Source organism: Monomorium pharaonis, chromosome 2, assembly GCF_013373865.1.
Source record: "Monomorium pharaonis isolate MP-MQ-018 chromosome 2, ASM1337386v2, whole genome shotgun sequence".
Classification (NCBI taxonomy): Eukaryota; Metazoa; Arthropoda; class Insecta; order Hymenoptera; family Formicidae; genus Monomorium; species Monomorium pharaonis.
In genome coordinates this window covers 33,466,532-33,492,196 of record NC_050468.1, presented here as the reverse complement: position 1 = coordinate 33,492,196, position 25,665 = coordinate 33,466,532, and the positions used below count along the sequence as shown (strand labels likewise).

Sequence of the window (25,665 nt, the reverse complement as noted above, 5' to 3'; positions counted from 1 at the left end):
TCTCACGTCGCACGCGCGAGCGCGCGCGCGCGCGCGCGAGCGATCGTTTCCTTAACGTTTCTTCCTCTCTCGGGGGCACGCCTCGCCCGCGGTCACTCTCTCTTTCATTCGCGTTCCGCGCGCGTCACTCGCTCTCGCCGGCCGCGAGCAAAACACGCCGTCTTCGCACCCACGGACCCGCCAACTTTCTCCGTCTCGTTCGCTCTTCCGGCCTCCGCGCGCGCACGCACACGTACGCAACGATACACTTCATTATCTCACACTTTTTCTCTCCTACTCGCTATCCTCCCCTTTTTTTTTTTCACCTTTCCGCCCGTCATTCTCGATCCAGTCACGTCGCCTAAACTCGCCGATCGACGAACGCAGCCAGACGTCGTAACCAGTGTGCGATACTTAAATAGGCGAAATTTAAGTATACAAAGTTTTGTATCCTGTGTGCGCCGATGCGTCGCGACGCCGCGACGCTCGATCCGCACGCACGTGCGTGCGTGCGTGCCCGCGTGCGTTACGTATCGCCGAGATACGCGCGCGCGTTCGAGTTTATTACTCGCGGTATTGCCGAGGGTTCAAAATTGAAAATCGATCGTTCGAAATCGTCATAGTCTTGAGTGTCGCGGATTGTGAGAGTCGGGATTCCCCCCCAGCTTCCTCTCGTTCGATCTCGATTTCCGTGCACGCCACGCGAGTGAGGATCGTGATGCAGAAGAGGAGGAGTCGATCATCAGAAACGTGACGAGTAGCTGGATACGTTCAGTGGCCGAGAATGTTGCATTTGGTGAAACATATACAATTATACTTGCTCGTGTCGACGGGTGACGTCACTCATAAGGCTGGGTGCTGCTGGAAAGTCTCTTTCTCGGGGCTATTTACTTATTGGAAAATAAATGACCGGCTGGTGCGTTACGGGTGTTATTAATGCATTGCTAACGACGGTCGTAACACACGTCGGGTTGTGTCAGCCTCAATTATGTGTACGTATTGGTTTCCGCTTACGGAGCCGCTCTTTCCGCGTTGATCACGTAATGCAACTCGGACGAAGGAATTTATTTTATAACGCGGAATTTATGCGCTAAGAGGGGGGGCAACAGAGTCCCGCAGTGGCGCACACATTCGTTGGCTTTTCATTCTTGATCGACGCCAATTTTCAACAAACTCGGAGAGAAATCTCCTTCAAGTTCGAATGTTGCCGTTTGAGAAATATCGTTCGTTTGTATGCATCTCTAATGGAACGGATCCGAAGCCGGAAATTTACTACTGCGCGATTACACGAAATGCGTTTGTACCGAATCAAACATGGGAAACCTGAATTCTTATTATTAGAGTGAACCACACATTGCCACACGCTTTCCGATTTCATATATTGCTTGCCGCATTTATTCACTCTACATAATTTCAATCTCTAGTGTCACGCATACATTTAGCAGAAGCGTATACATCACATTCTCAAAACATTGTCAAAAATACTGAAATTCATAGATTATTCTGTTATTATTACGTTTAAATATCTGTATAAAACTTAAACACAATTTTCTTACCTTCTTATTTTGTATTTTATTTACTTTTCTTATATAAACAAATTTGTAGTGATCACTTGCAAATTAGACGAGGAAATTTAATTACGAATTAAATCAGATTCTTTACATATACCAAAACAAATAAAACTCTTAAAAATAAGTATATTCGTGCAGAAATTTATTTTAATCCACTCATTTAAACGCGCGCGTTTAAAAATTATATAAAAAATTAAAATTGTGGCAAAATAAGATTATTTCCGCTTTATAAATTTCTTATTGTTAACCTTTGCTGATCTTAGGGCAATAAGTTTTTGAACAGGAAAAAGGAGAAATCTAAGAATATCATATGGTTTTTACATTTCAATAACTTTTAATTAGTACTGTAGAGAAACAACCTTAATTGTTCTCTTAATTGATTTCTACCGCGTCGAACGGAATGAAATTAATGCGTAGTATTCTAATGTAAACCAATCACGTAAAATTCCATACACGTTACCTACATATCCCAAGGTACTGAAAAATTAACAAATAATCGGAGTTTAAACTGTACCTGCGGTCGCCGGTTAATTCGTTTTTTTTTTCCGTAAATTAATATAAAAATATAACGTCGCGAAACGGCCCTTATTTCGTTCTTGGACTTAATGTTCAGGTTTTAATCAGGCCCGATAAGATAAGAGACAATGGTTTCGCCACTGTTTGCCGGTCGGCGGCTTCGCGCGACGCGTGAAGCACCTCTTCAATGAGAGCCGCGCGCGCGCGCGCGCGCGCGCTTGAGGGAGAGAGAAGGAGAATAAGCGTAGCAGCGCAGGGCGTGCGTAATATTCGACACGCACGTCACGGAGCGGAGGCCGCGCCGCGGACGCGGACGCCGCCACCACCGCGGTTATAAATAAAACGCGCGGACAGTGGCACGCCGCGTCGCGCCGCGCGTTACGTTCGCGCCTCTTCGCGCCGGTCTCATGTAACAACGTGTCAATAAAAATAGACGACGACAGCCTCCTCCAGGATTTACGTGGATCTCGAGAAAATTCCGAACGCCGCGCCCGCCCGCCGCCCGCCCGCCAACTCGATAAGTTTTATATAACACGGTGCGATAATACGTCCCTCTCTAAAAAAAAAGACACCGGTCTGCAATCAAGATTGTAATTGTCACATCGCGATCGAAAGCGAGAGGTCGATACATCGTTTCGGGGGATTAAAAAGGAGGAAAATATATAAAAATAATATATCGTTCAAGAGTTCGTTAATTTGAAGAAAATTTAGAATCAGCTAGTACGGACTCTCCGTTCAAGCACGCTCCTCGTAAAGTGTTCATATCAAAGATTTCGGGAATTGCGTATTAAGTAATCTTTTGTGTATATTGAATTATTATATAATAAACCGTGCTGAATTCCGCATTCCAATATCCTCTGTCGGCGAGGAGGAGGGGTTGGAATTCGCGCGTCGAGAATCAACGAGTCGGATATCGTCGAGGCCACGATCGGTGCGGATTACTTCTTTGTAAGTCAGAGTTCCGTTTACTACGTAGAGTTTGTTGTGTTATCTGTCTGCGTTAGACGCCACGGTAGATTGACGGCGCTTCTGTGCACGCTGTGCGAAATTTTCAAAACGTAGCGAAAATTAAATACGAAATAAACCAGCACAAAAAACCATATAATGTAATAATACTTAATTTTATTGAGACAAGCATCTCTCTGATCATAGATTTTTCTCTCTTCGTTTGCCTCCGCCCGTGATTTTTAATGTTGATTAGCAATCTTTCGAGATGTGAATTCGCCCCAGCGACAGACAGCGACGATCGCTCGAAACGCAAATACGCGTCTGCTCGTATAGTTATAACGACTGTCCGCCGTGGCTAGGCGCGACTATTTTCGCGCCGTTGAAAATAGGCGAACGATTGCCCGTCTACGGATCGCAATTTCGCATGCAGCCACCCTCCCCGACCTCGGATATTGGATTAGCCAGGGTTGTTTTGCAAAAGCACGAAACGTCGTTCTTCTCGCGATACGTGTCATACCCGCCGGCGGAAATATATATTATAATATATCCGAATTTAATCCGGGCAACTATTTTCTTCGCTCGTCGCATTTCTGCGACTGGGTTTCGAACACGGGCTATCCAAACGACTCGCGAAAACAAAATCACCTTAAAACGCAAGAAATCTTCCAGATTATAAGCCATTCCGGGTCTCGCGGTGAAATTCTAACTCGGAGCTCTCTCGGTAGGAGATTAATTAGAAGCGGTCGTGAAGCGTCGTCTCGCGAGCCTAATCAGCTGGATCTGACTATTCGCTTTGAGAATCAGCCACTTTAATCCGGCCGATCTCATTATCCGGCAATATTTGATGCTCACAAACCACCGTCATCGTTACACACCGGTGAGCGAGAGAGGGATTAAATTATCAATTACAATAACTGTTTTCGTCCACACAATCTACACTTTTTATCTGTTAGTTTATCGGCTCTCTATTTAATTACTGTGCGTTCGGTAAATTAATCTTCACTTTGTCGATAAAATCGAATAACTCGTAATCATAATCGCTATATTATTTCTGAAATTATTTCCTCATAGGCTTCCAGCAGCGGGTTTTCATTAACGTGACGTCACCTACGTCGATACCGCGCTTAAGGAGATGCCGATGACGTGCATCTATTTAATTTTTTACTGGTTAAACGCTACATACTGTAGACAGAGTAATTCTTCTGTTGATTAAATGGAATTGTAAAAAGTGTCGACGATAACGCAAGGTAGCGTCAACAATTTCCGAAAAACGAGAAAAAAAAAAGGATTGGAAAACAAGTTACAGTTTTGATGCCGACTTCTTCTCGCGGCAAGACATTTGCTGCACATAAAAGTTTCAGACTTTGTACGTATAAAACAAGTACGCGCTCCTCCATCGGCATTACATGAAAGAACAATATCGTACTCTTAGAAACGATCCTGGCGGCCTTCGGTGTAAAAGAAAAGTTTGCCTACGAATTTGCGCGCGTGTGCGCGTGCGTGCGTATCGACTCTACGCACACGCACAAGTCGATTCGGTAGTTTCGCCGGAAGATTCGAGCGCGCGTAAGTAGAGATCGCTCTTACGACCGAGATTCGCGACTTGGGCGGCTAATTGGCTGAGACGACCATTCTCGATCTTCTCGGTCGTCGGGATCTCTCGCGCGGCTTCCCCCCCCCCCCGGCGTCTCTGAAAGCTTCGAGAGTTCGAGAAACCGATCTCGCGTGGCTCGCGATCCGCGAATTCTCCCCCCCTCCCCTCCCTCTTCCCGCGATAACGTGAAAATCACGTGCCGCGAATTGTCTTCCCCACGTTTAGCGGAGGACCCAGCGAGGAGGAATAGCTGTCGAGCCCTCGTCCGGCGACGAGCGCTCGTCCGGAGGAGCAGAACGAGATGAACAGTGACAGTCGCGGAAAGCGAAATCCAGGACTCCTTGAGCGAGATCGCGGACGCGGAGACCGCCCGCCTTGTTCCCGCAGCGGCGGAAAGCCGCGCTGAAAGCTGCCGCTCGTCACGGGTGGACTCGCGAGTGAAGTGTGCGCTAATCGCGCGTCGCCGCACCGAGGAGAAGAATATGAGACACAAAGGTGGGAAGGGTAGTTAGTTCTGGAGGTGCAGAGAACGACCGGCGGCGTCATGTCCGCCGTCGACAGTTCGCGGCGCAGAACTCTCCGCCTTCCTCTGTGAGGGTGCGGAAAAAGAAATAGCCCCGGTGGATTTTTCCGCCGCGGACGATCGAGGACCACGAAAACTGCCCGCCTAACCCGCGTTTCAATTAATAGCGACAACAGATAGACTGTTCTCTCTCCCCCCCCCCTGTCCATCTCTCTTTCCTTTTCTCTTTCTCCCTCTCTTTCTGGAGAACTGTGTGTTATCGATACCGCTGACCGTTCTGTCTCCGGCGTCCAAGAGAGGTTTCGTAGTCCCTCCGGATTCCGAAGGGAAACCCGAGACCCAATCGTTAGCCGCGGACGAGGAGATCCAGTCTTTGGAGCAGGTGACGTTACCGTCATCACGTTTAACGGTAATTCGCGTACGGAACGGAGAACCCGCGAGCGGGCAGTCTTCGTCGCCTCGTCGTGTGGAGGAGATTTAAAAGTGAAACTGTAACACGCTATCTGGCGCCTCCTTCTTCTTCTACCGTCCTTTTTGTCTTCACCAGCCTTCTCTTTAGTTCTTATCCGCCACGTTACCTAACACGTTACCAAGAGTTAGACCCAGTCTCCCTCTGCCCTCTCTGCCCCCCTCCTTCGTATAGACTGTCTTCTCACCTGTACGATCGGCGTGATCATCTCGCTTCTCTCTCTTTCCTACTTCTTCCGCGATCCCGTGAAGTGAAGTCCCGCGCGAAAGGGAAAGAGAAGAGCGCGAGTGAAAGTGAATCTCGTAATGAATTTATATAGAGTGTGATCGCTCACTCGTTATATTGTGATTATACGTTATATAGTGAAGCTTTCGGATTAGATCGATAACGATGATGATCAACGTGTGTGAGTTCGATACCACCGACAGCAGCAACAGCAGCAGCAGCTGAAGCCACCAACCGACCAGACGTCGACCAGGCGGGACTTCCGCGATCGAGGATTTAGAGGGGTGAAAAGAGGAAGTGCTACCAGCTGGCGCTCACGTTGATGGCCGATCATCGACGAACCAAAAATGTAAGTTGCTCTATCGATACGCTGTTTTCTTCCTGAAATGGCCCGTTTGCGCCAACGGGCGACTTTTGCGGCGTAAGGAATAGCTCCTTACGAATCTCTCTTGCGATAGATCACTTTTTTCTATGTACATGTATAAGATAAATGATCTAATTTGATCGCACTCTGATTAACTATTGTGAATAATAAAGCAATTTCTTTTTTTTTACTTCAGGCAATTTGATATGAAAGAACTTTGGGAAAAAGCTTATATTTTTTTTAATCACTTTTTAAAAAAATTGTACACGCAAAGAACGATCTGCTAAAGTGTCTGAAACTTTAGCTGAATACAGATCGGAAATTTTTTGTTGAATACGTAAAACAATTATGTAGAACGCTCAAACTAATTGCTAGAATGTCAAAACTTTTTGCAACATTGCATGTTTAAATGTCCTTCAGAATTATTTTGATATTTAAACGTCCCTCAAAATTATTTTGCTATTTATATCTAGTTAAATTTTTAACTCTACATTTCACACACACACATTAAATTAAATTACACACAATTTTATTATTAAATAAGAAATTATAATATTAATCTATTTTGTATTACTATTATATTAATTAATGCTTCCTGGAATAATATTAATCTGATTAATGTCTAATGTAACTTAATTTAGTTTGTGATAAAATATGTAACTCATATTCAAACTTAAAAATTTTTATTATAAGATTATTTTTAAAATTTCATTTTTTTTAATGATTATTAAATTCGAAAAAATAAATAAGTAATACAATATAAAAATAAATAACTTTAATATTGGTTGCAAGTTTAATTTATTTTTTAAATTTAAGCGATAATAAATGAAATAATAAATAAAAGATGTAATATATATAGTTGATATAAAAATTTTAATATTATTTAAACAAAATATGTCTAAATTATATAAATAAGAATGTAATATAATGTCTCTAACTTGCTTTTCTGCAAAACATTCTTATTTTAATGTTATATAAAATAAGTATAATTTATTTCTTAACATATAAAAAATATTCTGTCAAATCTCTATTTTTATATACATACGTACATACATACATACATATATACATACATACATGCATACATATATGCATGCATGCATGCATGCATGCATACGTACCTACATACATACATGTATAAACAAAATTTGATTAACATATTTATTAGCATTTTTTTTACTGAACATTTAAATACTTCATATACTTATATTATGCTATTTTATACACATAATTATTATATTTGACGCAAATTGTTTAAAAAACATTTATCTTTATCTCAAATAAATGTAGAATATTATTAATATTAAACTGTAAATCATGTTAAAAATAATGAAAATTGGGATATGATGTTGGGGTATCGGAAACCTCTCGCGAGTAAATACGATAAAAAGAACCACACATAGGGTTAAATATTTCAGCAGAATCGTTCCTTCCATGTTCACGTTTATCTTTTTTTTTAAATTGGATGTACATCAATGATAAACCAATGTAATCACACAATTTGTAACAGAGTATGAGAAACAATTTGAACAATTGGAAGGAAAAATTCAAAGTTGATATAATTCATAATATATCAATGTGCGTACATAATTTTGAACAACATTTCTCCCAAATAAAATATCCTACAAATACTTGATTAAAAAAAAAAAAAGTCAACGCGACTCATGATAGTGCCAGCCACAGCTGGGTTTTTTTTTTCATATGGCTGCAACAAAGAATGTAACACAATTCGTACTATAACATCTCATCGATTTGTCTCTCGTTGGTATTTCATCATCGAAACCACGTTATATTCGCGATATGACGATAATACAGCTTGATTTACATATAAATTAGTTCACGCGAATTTGCGACAGATTACAAATAGAGCGCACACACAAGTTTTGATTCGTACCCGCGATTCCGCGGATCGGTCGCGTATATCCCGACCGTTCACCCGGCGTCTATAAACCATCGTAATTATCGAGGCGAGACCGCGCTAACGATATCAAATCCTCCTCCCTCCGCTCCTCCCCTCCCCCCAATTTAACGATCCTAGATCATGATCGATGGGATCGCCCACGTACGCTCTACTGTCGCATAAGTCAACCGATCGTCAATCCTCGTAAAGATCTATACAGACGATTTACGTACCGAGAAGCGATCGCGTCATCCGCGCATCGGAGAATAATCTCGGTCTTCGGTAAACGCGGGGGAAGGAAGCGAGGAGAAAGCGAATAATAGAAAATGCCCCTGTCTCTCTCTTGACGACCGGGGGACATGCACTCGCGTCGTCGTCGCGAACTCATATCGACTTTCTCCTCTTCTTCGACGTCGCCGTGCCCGCTCGCGCGACACGTTCGTTTTCCAGACGCGCTGCCGCAAGACGGCGAGCGTTTCCCTCTCACGCCGGGAAAACGGGAATTTGCCGGTTCACGGGGGAGAGGATTGCGCGAAGGGCGCCGGGACGCGGAAATCGTTTTCCCGGCGTTTGACACGCTCCTGTCCGCGCATCGCCCGTCCCGATCTCACTCGCCTCGCCGCCGCGCCGGAGATAAAATCTCTCTCTCTCTCTCTCTCTCTTTTAGGTCGCGAAAGAATTTGCGGTTTGTATCTGTAACACTCCAATTTCTGTAACGAAATTTTGTATACAAAATCGAAAGGCAAACATTCAATGAACTCGGATGAAACGCGATCCTTTGCTGCACGTCGCGCGAGGGGTGAAATCTAACGGGCGAATTGTGAGGAGGATTCAGACGAGGTTTCAGAGCTCGCAAGCGTTTTGAGGAAAAAGGAAGCGTGTAATCGGATTGAAATCAGATTGCGTTATAGAGGACCTGGGACGTATGGAGCTCGGAGCGAGAGATTTTCATTCCGGGGGGAGTAACCCCCCCCCCCGTGCGCTGTCGCGTGTATCTCGCCCGCGCGGACGTACCGAAAGTTTTCTTCGGTACGAGAAGAGGCTGCGGAGAGACGAGGAATATTCATATATAATATGCGCCTCTCCTCCCGTGCGCGCGATACGGAGCAATGAACTGCGGCGCCGAGTGAGGAGGGCGTGCGGACGACGCGATAATCAGGAGGAGGAACGGAGAAAGGGTGAGAAAGGGGATGGCGATGGGAGGCCCGGGGGGAGTCAGGGGGGGATACAGGCGGGTTAATTTTGTACCGATGATCGCCCCGATGTATGCGACTCCGCACGAGTGCCTCTGCCCGTTATGTAGGTTAATCCATGCTCGAAGCGAATCGATCTGCAGCGCACTCGGGGAATCGTGCACTCGGCTCGGGTTAACGAATGGGGTAGGTTAGGGGCCGAGAACCGCATCCTGGACGGCATGCACTCACGCGACTGACTATTCTCCCTGCGTCTCCCGAGGGAGAGAGAGAGAGAGAGAGGGAGAGGGAGAGCGAGATTTGATTAACGCGCCGTAATGAGCGAGAGTCTCTTCTCTCTCGGCGCGCTGATTCGGACGATATTTCGGGCGTAATCCCTCGTCGCATATTTCCCGTTTCCGCGATTCTCCGCGAAATTTTGCTTCTGGTATCGGATAGTATCGGGAAACGAGTGCGGCCGATACGATCTCGTCGCCTCGATGCAAAATCTCTTTGGCAAACCTGTTGCGAAAAGCTGTCCCGCTGTATCGCGTGGAGAACAAAGTAGCTGTCGGCCGTAGTTATAAATCGATCGTTTTGAAGATAGTGCATAGTACGATAAAGTAGGCGGCACGAAAGATCCGATTAGATTACAAGGTAACAATTTGATAATCGAATATGTATGGAGATTGATAGGCGTGTCTCTCTCGCGCGCGATTGAAAAACAACTACACCTGCAACGAACGTTCCCCGATAAGCCGAATCTCGAGTCCGCTTCAAAATGGTGTTTCGTCCCGCGATCGAATCTCTCCTTCTACGGAGCGTTTTGTTGCCGCTGCATTTCTGATGTGCAACGTTGCTCATTTATCTCGTTTCCGGCCTCGGCACACATCGACCATGCAAAAACACACACGCCGCAGATGCATCCCGGACGTCTTACCTTAATTTCCCAGCTAACCGGTCACGTCTCTTCCACATAATAAATGAATATTTATCTGAAATCATAATAAATGAAATACAACATAAACGCACAATCGCACACTTTCTCTTTAGTTTATTCGTATCGTGGTAATTATTGTTAAAGATGTATGTGTCGCATCTTAAAAATTTTGTGGAATTATTTATTACGTTTGAGTATCCGTGCAAAGATCCATTTGAAGATAATTCTCTTGTTAGTTTGCAAGTTACTTAACTTTTCTTCATTCTTGATTCTTATGTAAAATTGCATTTTGCACTTATTTGTAAATTTGACGAAAAAGTAGAATCAAATCGTTTTTTATATACTAGTAAATATTTGTGAAAAAGTAAGATTTACATACTCGTTTAAATTATTTATTGCAGCAGTAAATAGGATCATTTTTGCTGCCTAAGTCATTATAAGTCAAATTTTTTCAATTCCTTTTCTTTGTCTCTGGTTTCAGAATAAAATTTGGATTTTTACGATCAAAATTTTTTATCATTGATTAGAAAAAATAAAGAATAAGAAGCCTGCAATTTTTAAGTTTTGATTATTTTTACTTGTGGTAATATGGAGGCAAAACATCAATCTTAAAAACATTAGTAATGCTCTCTTTGACAGTATAAAAAATACAATATCTTATACACCGTCAATTGGTCTTTTGGCATGATGCTCTAAATCGGCTACACACAGGAAAAAAAAAGTAATAATGCCAATAACATATGTAATTACGGGCTGCCAACTACATAGAATAATTAATATAATTATATTTACTATTAATGCAAGTACAATGTTGATACTGCAATAGCATATATTATTGTATTGAGTATATCTGTAGTTGGCAGCCCGCAACTACATATCTTATTGAATATATTACTTTTTTTTTAGTGCAAAATTATTATACATCCCTTCAAAGAAAGCACTTTATTTACGCATTGATTCTTATAATTCATAGATATCTGCCAGGTCGTAGAAATGTCAAGCTGTTTTTTAACGGGAAAAACCATGTTAAATTATATTAATTTAAACATGTTTACATTCGGTTTGCAAGTCATCAATATGTATGGAGAAGAAATATGTAAACAATTAAATAAATATGTTTATTGATTTAATGGAATGGTAGTTATTATATTAATTATTTAGTGTTATCATTTTTGGATTATTATTGTATTAAATATATGAGATGAATATAACTTGTAACACTTTGCGAAAGTTAAAAAAAATTGCATTCATAATCTCCTATTTGTCGTTAACATCACATAATGTGTAACCAGAATTTTTCTTAAAATATTCTACTTTAACTTACTCTTATACAGTTTTTAAAAGGCAGAGTGAATCATAGAAATAATTCAGGTAAAAAGCTGAAGTTTTCATATACAACATCAAGACAAAGATCTCATTGTCGGTAATTTATATGCTGTTAAAAAAAAACTAATGTAAAAAATATCGTACATCTGACACGTTAATACGCGATAAATTTATTAATAATTCAACGATAAAAGTATCATATAATTATGCAACTTATTTTGTATAAAGTGCAAATTAAATATATACGTTTGATAAATACAAAGAGAATTATGTTAGAGAGAAAGAGAGAATTAAAGAAATTTTTGCTTCGACGATAAGTATGCTAGCATTTTTATTTCGCTGGTTTTTTTCACATATCTGTTTTCTTTCGTCGTGTATAAAAATAAGATTGAGGTCTGATCTATTCAAATAGTAAAATATTAATTGTTTATCGTTTGACTGATTACCGTCATTTTTTCCTAAATGATATCAATCAAGTGCATCATAACTTACATACTTAAATCTGCTTTTTCGAAGACACCGGATGTGTAAATCTACTTTATGACATTTAGGTGTTTCGACAGAATTCTGACAAAGTGACGGTATTGCATTTACGTCGTCGTAAAAATCGTAATAATAACGAAGCGAAAGAAATCATCATATATCCGATACCTTTTATGCAACGGCACTCTGCATCGGTCGGCGAGAACAGAGGAGTCTCTTTCTCAGATTGTCGGCTTTCTGATTGACGCGTTAATTAAAGGCTCGGCCGATTAAACCGCCATGATTGCACGAGCGCGCTCACGGAAGAAAGCAATTCTCCCGCAATTAACGCACCGCCGGTGACGCGAGCGTCGATTAAAGCACGCGAGTGTGCCCTACCTGTCCGCTACTTAACCCAGAATCGGCGGTATGTAAGGCAGCATGCGGGAGCGATGAAAAATGAGCTCGGCGGGCGTTATTCGCCGCTACTCGGCCGGGTCAAAGGCGAGAGGGAGAACGAGAGAGATCGCGGTGGCATCGGGCGAAACGGTAACGATCCCACTTTCCTACGCTGAAGAAGAAAGCGATCGTTCTTCCGACCCTCACACGCGAGGGCTTTCAGCGTGCGAACAGGAAAAGTTGCGCACGGAGAGTGAGAGGCGCGCTCCTTTCTCTCTCTCTCTCTCTCTCTCTTTCCTCCCCCGACCAACCTGTACCCGCCGGCTTTCTCTCTTTCTCTTCCGCGATCGACGCGGTTGGCCTCCCGCGGATCTCTGTGATTTCCCGAGCCGAGAGGTCGACCGCTTCTCTGGTCAAGGAGGAGAGCATGCATACTGTATGGCCGAGAACGAGGCAGTATGGAGAGATGCTACGTACGGAGAGACGAAACAGCGGGAGAGGTATAACGAAGGCGAACGAGAAGGAAAAGAAGATAAAGTGAGGGACGGATACACGGAAGAAAAGAGAGAGAGAGAGAGAGAGAGAGTGAGGGGGGAGGGAGGGGAACGTGGAGACGAAGAACGACACCGCGCGATGTGTACGACACAGCGCTTGCTGCTACTCCGCTCGATGTGCCAGTGTATGCTGCGTTTGTGTGTGTGTGTCGCACTGGAGGCCGGTTCAGGTCGATGGCCCCGCGTTCGGCCGTCACCGTCGGCGCTCGGTCGCGCTCGGCACTAGGTCAGTGATGGAGTCACTGGCCGCCCCGAGCGTCGAGGCAATGACACCGAGCACGCCGTTGCTGCCGAACGCCCGGCGTTTCTCCTCCGTTTCTCTCCGCACGGCCCCCATCACCGCCGCGGGTGCTCGCTGCTACCCCCACCGCGCCGTCGACGTGACGGCAGCGCCGCGCGCTACCATCCCTCCGATTGCCATCCCTACCCCGAGCCCCGATCGCGCGCCTCTCCTCTCAACCTCATCGTCACCCCCGCACGCGAGAGGGAAGGGGAGGAGAGACAGAAAGAGGAAGGGAGAAACCACCGCGCGCCACGCCGCGATGTACCGGCTTCACCTCTTGTGATGCAAGATCAGAACTTGCCCTTCTCGAATTTTCCAAGAGCGCACCCAATTGTTGCAATTGCGAATGTCCTATGGTTGTTACAATGTACCGATGCTGCGCAATTTTTTTTTGTTGAAATCAGCGCGGCGTTATAATAATAATTAATTAGAAAGAAAGATAACAAGATACAAAATGAAAGATAATTATAATCATTACATAGATATGATAGAATGTCAGGTTCTTTGTCTCATTCGTGTATGCCCTTGTGTCTCGCTGATTAACTACTCATCGTATCTTTAATAGCGTACACATAGTCGTGATATTTCACTCAGTTTTAAACTTTGTATTCTTTAAACTTTGCTTCGCATACTTCGCATACTTCTCGCTCTCGCGTATTTAATTCTCTCACACTTCTCTACAACTACCAATTAGTATCATTAAATATATTATCTACTTCTTCGTGTCAGCCTTCACGTCACGCGTGTATACTTGTCCTTCGGGAGTTTAGCGCTTATCGTTCCCCTATTCTTCATAAATTCTTAAGAGAGATATTGACATTGAAAGAGAGAAAGAGAGATAATGTATCGTGATCTTGTAGCATAATACATTTTGCGTTATCTCATTTTGACGGTGTATACATAAAATGTCGCGCATACATTAATCCAGAATACATATTTAATAGCTTTATGGCGTAGTTCAATTGCTCTTCGTTTATTCCGCTTATACAAACAAAAGAGAACTTTGTAAATTTCAATATATATTTCGCCCGTCCCCCGATTACGATCATTAAAAATCCTTCGTATTTACTTAACGGGTCGACGAACTTTTTCATAAAACGGTCGGTACCGTTTATGTTTCACTTTTGTGTTTAACGAGATCTTTATGTTTGTCATTCGCACGTAATATTTTCACTGGCGTTTATAGTTGCCTTCGTGCAGGTCTCGATTAATTGTGATATCAATAATTTAATAATTTTCTCAATATCATATATTTGATTTTTGAAGACGTACAAGAATTTTTTCAGTTGTCTCAATTCTTTCAATTCGCTTTGCTCGCCGACTCGTTTGCTCTCCAAGCTTTTATTCCGGTCGTGCGGCTCTGAAACTACAATAAATCTATCGGAAACCGAAACAAATTGGTCTAGTTTGCCTTCGAAATCGTTCGTGGAGAAACTTGGCGAACAATCCGCGACATCTCTCGTTTCCCTGTCCACCTTATATCGGAAAGCGCGTACGGCCGTCCCTTCCTCCATCACGGCCGGCAATTCGAGCGTTCTTTTCGCGATTCGCGCTATTATAAGCTCCGTGACGTTATTTTTAATCAGCATCTATATCGCGGGGACGAACGCCGGCGCGGCCGCCGTCGAAGCTCGTTCGTTCGCGCTGGATGCTAGGAGGGGAAATGACTCGTGACGAGCTGAAATACCACTCTCTGTAACGTATGCGGGAATGTCGCAATTGCCGGCGTGGACGGTGATACTTTGAACCATTTGTCGCGGGTGCAGCAATCGAACGTACTTGTCGCGCGCGGATCTTATCGGTTTTGTTGTAGGTGGTTATATCGGCGAGAGCCAGTAAGCTCACAGCGCGTGCGAATTAACAGACATAACTTTCTGGACATAATTGTTAAAGGCGGAAAATGCCAATCACGTGCGATTCACATCTTTTTATTTGTACCGGATTATATGCGGCCTGTGTTAAAATCGAATGTTTATTATTATCGTATACGTTTTAATAACGTATACGAGAGTGTATCAATAATAATTTCGCCTACACAAAATTTATTATAACAATAGGGAACTTATTAATACATTATTTTATCACATAGCCTCGTTACCCTTTAGCACTTGATCTAGCGTTGTATAAGATTATTTGTTTTCAGAGAAAGTTTTCGATTACATGTGTTAATCAACAATATTAAACAAGTGCATGTTTGATCCTGAGGAATCGACGAGTATCTATCGGATTACCACTTTTGTTTGTCCATTGAAAGTAGTCGGTTTCCTTCGCACCAACACGTGAAAAGCTCGGTGCCGCGCAAAGATTTTTTTCTATACGAGTACAAATAATCTTATGCAACGCTAAATGCGTTAGAAACCAAGGAAACTGCATGGAAAAATAGCGTATCGATAAATTATTTATCGTAGTTGTAATAAATTTTAGAAATAGAGAGTTCGAATAATTATTGACTTGCCTTCATACATTTGCAATAACACGTGATGGAATAAGAATTGCGCCTTTATCTGTTATATAGTTGGCTCTAATGGCCTGTATAGTGGGCGTATAGGTGGGCGTGAAAGAAATGTAAATAGCAAAATATGCCCGGTGCTTATAACTTTCCCGCATATACACGCGGCAAGAAAAATATATTCGAGGATTCGTTACTTGTACAATGCGCCTCGTTAGATAAAATATAGACGAAGATCGCATTGAACTCGAAACAATGCGAATCCTATCGCAAAAGTGGCGCGACAACAATAGATACTAATACCGAATTCCCGATGACTCCCATAATGGAACTTGCAGAAGACTTTACATCACATTTCGAGGTATCGTTGATTTTATGTGAAAAGAATAGCATTAAAATTTATAGCATAAAATAAAATTTAGTTACATTTACGTTAAAAAGTTAGTATACTATTATAAAAAATAAGTTGAAAAGAACGATTTAATTAAAAAAATGGTTGGCTACAAACGTGTTTTTGTACAGTCAACGATTTATGTATTTAACACGATTTTACATTCACATGTACAGGACGACAAAACGCAGCAGGCATTTCGCGGCGATCGTTGATGCATTAAAACACGTATTTTAATTCATGATAAGATCTTGAGTTTCCCCGTTATATTTGATTTAGACCACACACGTACCGCGGCCGAATGGAATCGCGATTAGAATCAGTTTCCCGGCGGGATACTTAAATCCAGCTGCGGAGCGGGGTACTCCGTTCTAAATTCGCCCGATCGTGTTTCTCTCGCAGTTAAGCTCCTCGTGTTGGATAATGCTCCATCGATTCCCGTAAAGAGGAGGCATTTAAACGACTCGTCACGGGACTCGCACGAAACGTGTTTTCCGATTAGCGTCGATTCGCAAATACGGAGTACACGTTACACGTTAGCCCCTTATTGTCTACCGTTATCGCGATCACAGCGGCACCGGAATCATAATAGGCGATCTGCGATGCTCGTTATCGACGAGTGCCAATCGTGAGAAAGTCGTTTTACGTCGAACGCATACACGGACGGAGCGACTATTACTGACTGCAATTACAGCATCTGTCCGATCCGCGCCGTCCTGTAAAACCTGAGGCAGAGGGCATGTTATTGGCCGATCAGATTAGGATAAAATAGAACGATTGTTAAGGACTGCGAGTGACAGGTTCGATAATTGATAATTATGATAATTAAATATTTCCAAAATTATCTAGTTAACAATCTGACGTTTATGCAGTCTGCACTTGCGTATTCGCAAGAGAGAGAGAGACTGAAATATAATTAACTAGTTTATTAAAATACCTTAGTGTTACATGCACTGAAAAAAAATGTAATATATTCAATAAGATATGTTATTGCGGGCTGCCAATTACAGATATACTCAATACAATAATATATGCTATTGCAGTATCAACATTGTACTTGCATTAATAGCAAATATTATTGTATTGAGTATTATATGTAGTTGGCAGCCCGCAATCACATATGTTATTGGCTATATTACATTTTTTTTTCTGTGTGTATTTTCAATAATCTCATCATGAAAATTGAGAATTGTAGACCTGCCGTGAACGCTGAGCTCGCTGTTTCCTTTAATAGTTTAATCACGGTACTCACACAGAGAATCCAATTCCCCGTTTCGATAGCTTTCGTTCCCGGTGCACATAACTCCGCATCGTAAATCGCCAATCTCGCCTCTATGCCTAAACTACTCAAGCAGTCATTCTGCGCGCTCTCGGAACGCGTCGGAAAGTCTTAAGCGGAGTATTACGAGACTGAAGTCGTGTAAAGCTCCCCCAAAATGGATACGCACGATGGTTTTATCATGCATTCCTGCGGGCAATCCGGCGGGAGGGCAAAGACACGAGGGAGGAAAAGGCCGGACGAGTAAACGCCACGTGGTAAAACGCCGGACTAAAGTGTTTTTGTACGCGGGAGGTCCTGAAAGCTTAAAAAGAAGAAAGGGCCGACTTCGATACAAAAAAAAGACAGAGAAAAAGAGAGAAAGAGAGAGATGTTTTGAATATTCACCACGGCGCGTCGGCGACTGCCAGAAAAATACGATAATTGTCTTGTTGACTCCTAAGATTTGCATAAAAAATCTTACATATTAAAATATTAGACTGAAGTTCGTGAGATTAAATACGTTGTTATCTCTACTTACAATTGTAAAACTTAATTTGCGAAAAGCTCTGCTGTATTAAGTAAATAACTCGAGAATTTGTTTGGCGCGCGCCATGTTATCTGAATAATTGGGAAATAATAATTGCGAAACTATACTAATTTGTAAATCGCCTTCGGATAACGGAAATTCGCACCAGAGACATTGCACTAGCTTATTTCTAGGTTTATTGTCGTTACTGCTCGAGAACCCAAGTTCATGCCCGCGTTTAATCGACTCCGATATAATTTAGATTCATGAAGGTATCTCAGAATATGGATAACGGCGAGGTTAAAATGGTAACGTTAAAGAGAGAAAAACGAATAAGGCATAAAAAAATAATATGGGATAACTTATAATTGTTATATAAATAAATAAAGTATTTTATAATGAAGCACGTGTAATAAATTGGTCACATTTATTATGTGTTATGAAAATCTTAATGCTTAATACTTTTCATCTGAAAAAAGAAATTATTAGGAAATGTCATTATTACATAAAAATAGATTAAATAAGTGTAATATAGTATAGTATAATATAATAATCCTACCAATATACGAAATTGTAAATCATTATTTCATTATGTTAAGAATATGTAATTTCATTGTTTATCTCTATTTCAAACATGACAATTTTTTCTTCATACGGAATATTGGTTTAATTCTACTCGAAAAAGTGCTGCTTAATTTTCCAGTTTCAATAGCATGCTTCTCTTTTTATGCTTTTATGGAGTCGGAAGAAAATCAGAGAAAAAGGGAAAGTAAACCGTTAATGTAATGAAAAGAATTACTTTCTGCATTAAATAACTTTGCGTGGAATAATCTAGTGCATTAAAGAAAAAAGAAAAACAATTTCCCACTAGAATATTTTGTAATTTAACCACATGAAATAATGTATATACGCACACGTATATATTTACTAACATAAAACTATTTAAAATATATTTTTGGCAGTTCATCATAATTTTCAATAGAGATCGCTTTATACTTAAAACGCTGTGGCGATCCAGTGCAAATAACGGTAGCATTTTAAATAATATATGTTTATAACGTATAAAGCAACGTGAAATTGTTGACAAAAAAAGTCGTTGAAAAAGGCCGGTCTTAGACGTCCTCTCGCTCGTCGGCCTTCCCTGAGGAAGACGCAAAGTCGAATTAGACACGGCTGCTTCCTCTCACGCGCGTCTCGTGCCTTCCTTCGTGAGTCACGAGACGGAAAGGGAAACCCCGGAAGCGCGCGCGGGGCATGGCGGCCTAGACGCACACGGCGCTGCCCGCCCGCCGGCTTGGAATAGCCGCTAGAACTAGCGGTATCGTGAGTACAAGTTAGCGGACCCCGGCTCATCTAGGTTACGCCACTCACCGAGCGATGCGCTGTCGCGGGACCGGACCGGACCGGACCCGGGTCATCCCGGGCCCCGCGTCGGGCCCGGCGCGCACCCGGTTCATGGTTCTGGAGACACTGGTGGTGGCGGCGGCGGCGGTGGTGGTGGTGGTGGTGGTAGTGGTGATGATGATGATGGTGGTGGTACCGGCAGTTATGGCGCCCATCGGACTTTCACCTCCTTTGAGCGAGCCGCGGTCTACCGAGAGCGCGAACGCTCTCACTAGCGCTCGACGCGCGCTCGCATGCGGTCGCATATCTCGCGGTATCTCGCATCGCACAATGAATTGCAAATGTCCGATACAAATAGTACCGGTTAAGGAATCCTATTTAATCTCTTTGGATGAAAGGTAATAACAAAGAGAGAATTAATATTAGAAGAAAGATGTTATCTTTGTTCTGCTTTGTTGTTGTTAAATAAGAGTAAAGATCGAATGTGTTGAAAGTATTATTATTTTGCAATCATATTTACATTTTTATATTTCTCATATGTGCAAGTTGGTAATTTAAGGCTGTTGTGAAAAAGGAATTTTATCAAGCTAATAAATATTTATCACGATATGTCCAAAAGAAAAAAGAGGAAGCACGTTAAAATGAAATTCTAGTAACATTTTGAAGTAATCTTTTCCTCACATGAATGTTACACAGATTACATCACGTGCAGCTATAAATATTTTATTTTTATCTCGTGAGACATTCATTTATCTATTTATGCGTTATGTAAAAGTCGGACCGATGTAATTGCGAAATGTGTTGCGAAGAAAGGGGAAAAAAAAGAGGGAAGGATCAACGACCGTCAGTAACGTGCTCATATTAAAGGCACTTGACAGCCTTCAATAAAAGTGAAAAGCGTCTTCCGACACGATTACGTGCGTGTTCGACGACTAATAGGAATCAGTATCCTCGAGCTCTTACTTTCTAAACGCCAATTTCGATCCTATCATTCCCGCCAGTGGCGCATCCTCGCAAGAGATCCGAAAGTGCGCCGTAAATCATTCGAGGTCTCGAGGTGCAGAGGCGCGAGAAGACTCTTTCTCTTCCGCATCGTCTTTAGCCGTCTCGTTCATTAAAGGGATTCTTCGCGACCGCCTGTTTCGCTATCTGCCCGATGTATACTTCGTAATATTTCCTAGGCGATATATTCCGCATAGCTCGGGAGCGCGATAATTTACCATTTAGCTAGGATGAGCTAAATTTTTCATATTACATCTTTTGTTGCTCCAGTCGGCTTTCACAGGCTATTAAAATTAATTTATTAGTTAGTTTACCTAACATTTCCGCGATCGCAGTCGTATATGATTATATAGTATAAATAATGATTAAGTATTTATTCGTCATTGCTTATATTGAAATTTTATTATCGCTCGCTTAAAATTAATAGTGAGTGAAAATATTTAATCGATACTCGCGACATAAAGGAAAAAAAATTGATAATTTTTGCAATGTCTAATGATTATTTTACGTAAGTAGCAATTATGCTTTTATATTTTTAATATTTTCTCCTATAATTAAATTCATTTTAACATTTTAATACTAGCAATTTATGTATGCTTTATAGGAGCAAAAAAGTCTAGTTATAAATAAAATGTGATAATAAAAATAAGAATTTTAAAAATCTATAAAACGATGTAAACATGCTACTTACGTAAAATGATTATAAATTTAACGTTTAATTATTAATTTAAATCGATTATAAATATGAAATTTAACGTTTTATTAAAACAGTTTGCCTAAACTTTAGGCCCTAAAGAGAAGCGACGTTAGAGATAATTCAATATAATTCGCGATAAACATCACAAAAAAAAAGTACATGTTTGCAATAATTTACGGGAGCTTCAAACGACATTAGAGATACGAGCAACGAAAAGAACGCGATAGCGAAGAAGGTCGCGGTAAAACATCATACTCTCGTTCTCGCAGGCGTGTTCGGAATCGCGTTCCTTAACGAATGAAATATATCCTGCATTTTCTCATACGCAACACAGAAACGATTTGCCCTTCACCTCGCGCGAATACCCGACAAAAGAATCGCGCAATCCTGTGCCGGTACCATCGCGGTAATCCGCTTGCACTCGCACGTGCACGATACGCGTTGCGCTTACGGTCAACTCGGAGAGAGAAAGTTTTCTTCTCGAAGATGCGTAAATTACGCAAGCGCGCCCGCAATATTGCATATTCTCTCTCGAGGAGCGTTAATTGATTTTCGTAAGGCAAATCGCGCGAAAGAATGGCCTTTCATCCTTGCGGCTTGAAAAAAAAAAAAAAAACCGTTTATTTTCTCTTTTGTCCAGGTTGAGCAATGTGATTTTTAATTTATACAGATCTCTCGCAGATCTGCCGGGTTTACATGCAATTATCGCATACAGTTAATTAATGTCTTTTGTAATCAGAAAATGTTATAATTTATAAGCTTCGCCGATAAAGACAATTAAAGACAAATTCGTAACATGATTTCTCTATCAACAAAATCAACACAGCTTTTGTATCATGAAATCGAGGAAGATAAAAATACACGTTCAATTATTTCCTTCAAAGTCAAGTGGGAGGAGGAAGAATTTTAATGCTCTTTTTATCCTCTTTCGTGGGTCCCGCCACCGTATCGCGGCGCGATTATCAGCGCGATTCTTTGGGGCGTGGCCTTATTATCGGCCATGACATTACTCGCACAGTTGGCACATAAACACACGCCTGAATTTATCGGCGATTTCAATCGCCGTGTTTGAGAATATCGCCTATGTGTGCAATTGACAGGCTCGGCCGGATCCACGGCGATTCCGCGTATTGCGCGCGCGTTATGAAAACGCCACGCTTATCGGCTCGCCGTATCTTGGACGGAACAATGCTCGAGCCGGCTTTTACGAGCTATTAAAATTAACTGGGTTACAGGTGCGATAGAATAAGCCTCCGCGCATTTCTGCTCCTTCGACGGACCCTTTTGTTCCCGCACGCAAGACACGTGATAAACTCGGCTCGCATGCTCGCATGCTCGCGAGAGTATGTACGATCTATCAGGGTACTGTCGGATCTCGCAATCGTTAAATTATGTATGTGATATTCGAAAAATATATTTGAGAAAATGTAGAGAGAAATTAAAAAAAAAAAGTACGGCTTGATTGATTAATTGCGCAGAAAAAAAGTCTCAAATCTACAATCATTGCTCCATATAAAATCTTCCTTAAAGAATTTATTAATCTTGCTCAGATCTAATTGGTTTACATGAAGAAATTTCATCGAGAAAAATATGGTTCTTCATTTTAAAAAAAGATTTCACGAGGAAAGGAAAAATCGAACAGCGAATAACAGCATCTTCAAACCAAGAATTATAATCTTTAATATTATTTTTAATAAAATAATTAGATATCGTTCTGCTAGATAACTTAGAAAATTCTAAATCTTGAAGAGATTATTCTCCATTAAAAAATGTTTTCTCTCAACTTATGAAATTTATTATTGAATAATGAGAATCTGTTTTTCTTCAAAAAAAAAAAAAAAAAAAAAAAAAAAAAAAAAAAAAAAAAAAGTAGGAAAAACTTCATGTAAACAAGTTATTCCATCTAACGCGCTATGTAATAGCGCTATGTCACTTTAATATTCAACGTTTCGAAAATAAAGACATTCTCAATATAAGAAAATGTTCTTTTTTCTTCTGCGAGCGCTTGCACCACCGATGCAACGCTCGCGCTTTTCTCATGACCGTAGCGTAGAGATATCCGCTCGCGGCGAGATGCCCAGCCGATCGTGGAATACATTATCGCCCGTAGAACAGAAGAATCCGCAACGAAGTCGGGCCGTGGCCGCGCGGGGATGGCTCACATTTTCACTTTTCGTACGCTGCGGAGCGCTCGCGTCGCGCCGGTTTACAACCGCTGCGTGTTGCGTAACAACTCCTCGTCGATCCAATCCTGGTCAATCTTATCCCGGGCCTAGGTGCACGCCACCGCTATCATCCGTCTCGGTTAGGTTGGGCTAGATCACGTATTACGCCGCTGCAAGAGACTTTCTCCCCGAGGACGATGCACCCGGTGCCCTCCCCTTCCCCACTACCAGAGCTCCCCCCCCCCTCTCTCTCTCTCTCTCTCTCTCTCTCTCTCTCTCTCTCTCTCTCTCTCTCTCTCTCTCTCTCTCTCTCGCTCTCCCTGTCTCTCTTTCTCTTTCTCGTTTGCTCGCGTCCTGCATCCGCTTCAACGGGACCGCGAATCTATCGTCAGTTGCGGAAAACGGGGTGGGGGACCGCCCGGTTGGTCGGTCGAATGGTCGATCGCAGAAAATACCGGAGGTCGTGATACGGATAGACTGCGCCGAATTTATGTCCTGGTTTACGTGCGTCTTCGATATCGACTTCGAGATCCGGCAAACTTGAGATTGAAAGATTCATCAGCGCAACTGACGACCCACTTAGAAAAACGTGTAATAAACGAAAGTATAAATTCCAAAGACGAATAATAAAGGGAAACAATATTATTAATAAATTATAAGAAAAAGAAACGAATTTATGTATAATCCCTTAATCGAATTATACGCAGCTTCGCTGCGCTGCAAAAACCCTGATTAAAAATGTACGAAGTAAAAAGCTGACCTCAAAAACATTGGCAATTGCCTAAAAAAAAATCCAAAACTCCAACTTAAGATGTACCTAAAGCAGCGAGCACCAGCGAGAAATTTATAGACCGAAGAGAATTTTATGGCATCAAAATGGAAATGAAATTCTCGCCGAGCGTGCAACTCTCCAGTTGTTCGATCTAACGCATTCGTGCGAATCGTTTCGCGCTTTAACGCACGCTTAATGGCCAATGTCTTCCGAGGAATGAATCACAGGTGCGGAGCTTCGCCGGCGTGGGACGCGCGCAATTTTTTGCCCCCCGTTCCCCCTTTTTTTTCGCGTTCTCTCTTCATCCCGGCAACAGATTCGCGAAACTAATTTAGCCACGGCGAGACGACGGCGACTGCGTGCGGGGGGGAAAAAAGCGCTTGCGACGAATCTTTGGGCGCGCGCGCGCGCTCTCGACGGGACGTTCGTTCGCGTAAACCGCCGAATTTAATGCGTCAGCGTGTATCGAATTTTAATCAAGCTCGCACGGACGCTCTCGAATTTTCGCATCCGGCTGTACCGTTAACTTCGTTAAATTCATCTGGCCGTGATGCGTTCGAAATGCCGCGTGCGCACCGGCTCGGTGCCTTTTAACGTCCCGCAAATGCGATCTGATGCTGAGTTCTTTACCATTTTCGAAAAATATCGCACATATTTCGATAAAATATAAATCTAATAATTCCTAACCTTCTCTCTCTTTCTCTCATAGATTAATTACAAAAAAGTATACTCGTTTATTATTACTATTATGAGAAGAAATGACGGACTGACGTAATCGTAATATATATTTCATATTATTTTCCAGCTCATTCACATAACAATTCAATTTTACTTTAAATATATAATTATTATTAATACTGTTAAGCATGAAAGAAGAAAATGAAATGTTCATGCATTCCATTTTTTTAATCTTGCTTTTATTATTAATAGAAATAAATGTGTGCACATGGAATTCTTTTCGTGATAGTCACACATTTTCTTTATAATCGCAATTACATTTTTGTAACTGTATTTCCACGTTAATAGCGCGATGTTTCAACGATTCAGCACGTCATCTTCACGTATAAAATGCCAATTACTAATTGTCGCCACAACAATTTCATGGTCTTATGTAATGTCTCAGGTCATCGACATCAAGCCACTTTCTCTCAGAAAGACTTATCTCGCATGTACTGATAAACGTCATGATTCTTTGATATAACACTAAATCGTCGTCTCATTACGGCAAACGAGTTTTATAACTTTGATAATTATTTTAATAGGTCTCACTTTAATAAATCTCTCATTAAATAATGTACTAAATAGCTAATAAAAATATAGCCGCGATATTCATTTATTGCAATGGATTTCATTTATTGCAAAATCCGGACGCACAATTAATAAAAATTCAGACACATAATTAATAAAACTGGAGATGCTAAATCAATTTTATTCTCTCATGTCAATCGGTCAATATCGAATAAACTCTAAATATTAAATAGTTGATTTGCTGTGGAAGAACAGGAAGAAAATAAATGTCGGTGCGCGTAGTTTATATAATCAGCAATCGGTCGCCGAGTTATGTTTAAAGGTTGTATAAGAGGAAAGTTTGACAACTCGCGAATTGCGCGCGCGACTAAATTTTCCATAACCCGGCTATGTAACCGGTCGTCACGGACGTGTACCAGCGGAAAGGATCGTTATGTATCCTCGAAGGAAATGCATCGTACACGCGAAGGATTTCCTGCGAGGTGAACGAGGAGGAAACCCGCGTTCTCTCTGCTTACATAACCCACAGTATTCATAATCTCTTTATCTAACTACACGCACACAATCATATGTTAGTGTTGACTT

At 41.7% G+C, this 25,665-nt stretch overlaps 1 protein-coding gene and 1 long non-coding RNA gene across 2 annotated transcripts in view; one reads left to right on the top strand and one right to left on the bottom strand.

The window, feature by feature from the left end:
* The first annotated feature begins 4,851 nt into the window (after positions 1-4,851).
* The window catches only part of LOC105837761 (hormone receptor 4), a 181,622-nt gene continuing 160,808 nt past the window's right edge, over positions 4,852-25,665 (top strand). Inside the window, exon 1 of the mRNA XM_036282631.1 lies at positions 4,852-6,174. The gene's annotated coding sequence lies outside the window, so the exon portion shown is untranslated. The remainder of the gene's footprint in view (positions 6,175-25,665) is intronic.
* Positions 7,595-25,665, bottom strand: part of LOC105837762 — a 167,923-nt gene continuing 149,852 nt past the window's right edge. Inside the window, exon 4 of the long non-coding RNA XR_001139171.3 lies at positions 7,595-10,256. This is a non-coding gene — a long non-coding RNA (uncharacterized LOC105837762). The remainder of the gene's footprint in view (positions 10,257-25,665) is intronic.